Below are 3,968 nucleotides of genomic sequence, written 5' to 3'. Positions count from 1 at the left end.
ATTATTGCATATCTGTACACATTTCCTCCAGTACCTGATAGAGATAAGCCTAATATCTAATTATGTTATCTCCAAGGAACATGCTACACTGCACTTCTAACACTTGCTTGCCTTCTTTCTGCCACTTCAGTTACAGGGGGCTGTAGGTTTAAGATACGCACAAGCATAGACCATAATTGTTGGCTCTCCATGAATATATGGTTTATATATTCTGTTATATATATTTGGGGCTCATTTGTAGTTGGATGTAAGCAGGGGCGTATTAAGAGAGGAGGGAGCCTGTGTGCATTCCCTGTCTGGGGCCCCCTCCTCTCTTCCTGGCGGACTGACTGCTGCACTAGTTTGTGCCCTGAGTTTACTGTGCGGTAGCCATTTTCCAAGCATTTTGTGCAGGCCTGCGACATCCGACGCAGAACTTCAGAGCGGTAAGTATTAGAAACTATGGGAGCAGGGTGTGCGGTGTTTCCCCCCCCCCCTCTTCCCTGGACCCAGGGGCCTGTGTGCACCACACATCCTGCTCCCATTATAGATATGCCCCTGGATGTAAGCCACTTTTATGACCCGCTTCTCAGGCGGAGCAATACATGCCCTCTTCAGCAGTGCACTCAGGTGTTGCTTCCACAATCCCTGTGAAAGAACAAGGAGGACATTTTATATGACAGTAGTGTCACAATCCTCCAGGCCTGTGCATTTGAGTCTCCTCACAGGCAACGCAGGGCTTAAGTTTTTGTAGGGAGGGACTTTGTTAGTGGTAAGGATCCAATAGTTGTTTGTTTGCTGCTGATTATAGGGCTTTTCCTGAAGCTCAGATGAAGAGGTGGATACGGCATCGGGGCATGCGTTGGGATGCCTTTAGTGAGGTGTTGCAAAAAGCTGTGTCTGAATTTGGATACCCATTGTTCCTCATAGTCCATCTTGGGGGCAACGATTTGACATCATTGTCGTCCCTGGAGCTAAGATGCAAAATCAGGAGGGAATTGCTTGAGTTGATCGATATTTTGGTCCAAAATGATACCGCATTTGGTCTGGCGGGATGCAGTGAGGCCAAGGGCTGTGGATCTGGCTAGGAGAAGGGTGAACACGGCGGTGTCCAGGGCAGTAGTTGAGCGAAGTGGCTTTGCTATCGGTCATCCAGGTATTTCTTTTAGGGACAGGCATTTCTTCAGGGATGATGGAATGCATCTTTCCGGTGCTGAGATGTTTTTGTTTCTTTCGGATTTGTTTGAAGGTTTGAAATCAGTTTAAGGGGGAGTTTTTTGGTATGGTGGCATTTGCGGTTCATATGGAACCTTGGGTGAACGGTTTCAGAACGGCATTTGCTCAGTTAAGTTGTTGCTGTTAGATTCCCTGGGGTGCGACTCATGCCATGCCATGGAGGAGGATAGGCATGGACAACAGTTTGAGCAAGGAGATCACCAGTCTTAGTGGGTCTTTTACCTTCTCTGTGGTTGGTTTGGCGCCTCAAGTTGATAGATACGGCAGCAGTTGGCTGATTAGGATTATTGTAAGATTCCCGCAAGGGGCTGGAGCAGATGGCCCGCTCACCCTTGCGAGTTGCTGGACAGAGATGTTGGCAGTTGGTCGCATCTTTGTCTGAAGGCCAGATGGCCCATCTCATTCTTTATATTGTTATGTTTAGTTTTGCTTAAGCTAGGCCATTCTTTCCCTCGCCAGCATACCTTAGTATGAATCAGTTAATATTAAATTACTTAATTTAGGTCAAAGTCCCTTTCAATAAAAGCTGACCCCTTTTCACTCAAACTTTGGTTGTACGTGTCTTTATTTTAGATAAGCATTTGTATGTGTGGAGTGTGAAGTCATCGGCCGATAGAGAGTTTAATGCTTTTTCAGTAGTATGCAACTATGATCTACATATGGATGCATGTAGGTGCACATGTGCAGTGTGGAAATTTGCATGTGCTCAACTGTAATGGGTGACCCTCATGTTTATGGGGCCTGTCACGACCACGCAATGGGAACTTCGGTGTGGAGTGACAGCAATTGAGGAGGAAGTAGGAATGTCTTCCTCCTCAGCTAGATCCGAGTATTGGTGAGACCTGACCAAAGGCGCGGAGTCTAACTCACTGGTGGTTTTCACCAGTGGCCCCTCCAATTGGTATTTGGGCTTCACGGCACCCAGTTAGCAGGCCCTCTGGTCAGATACCCGGAAACTAGCAATGAGACAAGGTGGCAGGGATGAAAAGAATAACTACTTACATTGGAGAATACACAGGGAATTATACACTGGTAGCATGTAGAGAATACACTGGAGAATTTCATGTAGAGAATACACTGGAGGATAACATGTAGAGGATACACTGGAGAATAACTAGTAGAGAATACACTGGAAGTGACGCGGGACCAACACTGGAATAGGTAACCCCTTGGGTGACACTGGAGATCAATATGCAGGTTTGCACTATGGATACCACTGGAGATCAATACACAGGTTTGCACTATGGATACCAATATGCAGGTTGTGCTGTAGCTATCACTAGAGAATCAGTATGCAGGTTACACTGTGGAAAGTACTGATGTTTAACACTGAAGATCCAGACGTGGGGTAGCTCTGGGAGGTAACACTGGAGATCCAGACTCAAGCTAGCTCTGGGAGGTAACACTGGAGATCCAGGCACGGGGTAGCTCTGGTAGGTAGCACTGGAGATCCAGATGTGGCGTAGCTCTGGGAGGTAGCACTGGAGATCCAGATGCAGGATAGCTCTGGGAGATAACAGTGGAGATCTAGACACGGGATAGCTCCGGTAGGTAACACTGGAAATCAGTATGCCGACTGAAGTATATCTCGCAGAAAGTAACACAGAAATTCAGTACACTGAATGAAGTATATCTCGTAGCAAGTAACACAGGAATTCAGTACACCGACTGAAGAATATAATATATCGCGTTGGAAGTAACACTAGAAATCAGTACACCGACTGAAGTATATTGTGTAAGAAATAACACAGGTGATCCAGACGCAGGACAGCTCTGGAATATAACACTGGAGATAGTCACTGGAAGTGAACACAGCTTGGAGTCTGGAATGATGTTACAGCAAAGCAGTCACTGGAATAGTGAAGTTGTTCAGGCAACTTCCTACTTCCTTGAGTCCTGCTTTATCCCCATAAGTAGCTGTCCATTGGAGAAGAGAGTCAGCTGAGAACTGACAAGGCTACCATTGGATGAGGGACTAGTCAGGTGATACAGACCAACATGACTGTGCCCATGACCGCCACCATGGGAACCAGGACTCACACATGGAAGTCCTAGCTGACCCGGGGAGAATACTCAGCACGCCACCCGCCGCTGCACCTTGCGTCAGACCGCCTGGGAGAGTAGCGGCCGATCCCAGGCCGCATCCTGACAGGGCTTACTTATTTATCATATTTAAATTTTTTAATATGGATATGATAATAACGACTAAAAATTCATATTTTCGCTGGAATTCAGCAATATTGTCTTGCCTGGACACAGACACTGATAGGAGCTCGTCCCAGCAAAGACCTGGAAGCAGAGTGATAGCAGAAGACTGGCTTTCTGGTTCAGTCCCAGCCAATCGGATGCACATACACAGCTGTCGTGCTTCAGTGGGGCTGACAGAGAGGGATCCGCTCCATTAAAAAATTTGTTAGAATAGCCCATGGGCTATTGTGGGCTAATGCATTCTTAAGATGCCGTTAGCTGCTGGGGCTTGGTAATGGAGGAACCCCCTACATACATCCTGGGAATACCCAAAAGCTTTTTCATTCACATGCCAGTCCCTGACCACCATCTTTTTCCAAACATACCCCTCTGTCCATTGGTGCGCCACATTTAGGCAGCTGCCTAGGGGGCATTATATAGAAGTGAATGCATAAAATTTATGCTATTTAAAAGACATATGTCATGCACAAAAAAAGTAAATATTTAAAGTAAAAATTGAGCACATCAGCTATTATACATCTCCATATCAAGCACGTGGGTTGGGT

This window comes from Taudactylus pleione, unplaced genomic scaffold, assembly GCF_031769625.1.
Source record: "Taudactylus pleione unplaced genomic scaffold, aTauple2 ptg000535l, whole genome shotgun sequence".
Taxonomy (NCBI): domain Eukaryota; kingdom Metazoa; phylum Chordata; class Amphibia; order Anura; family Myobatrachidae; genus Taudactylus; species Taudactylus pleione.
Note: the sequence above shows the minus strand (reverse complement) of the source record.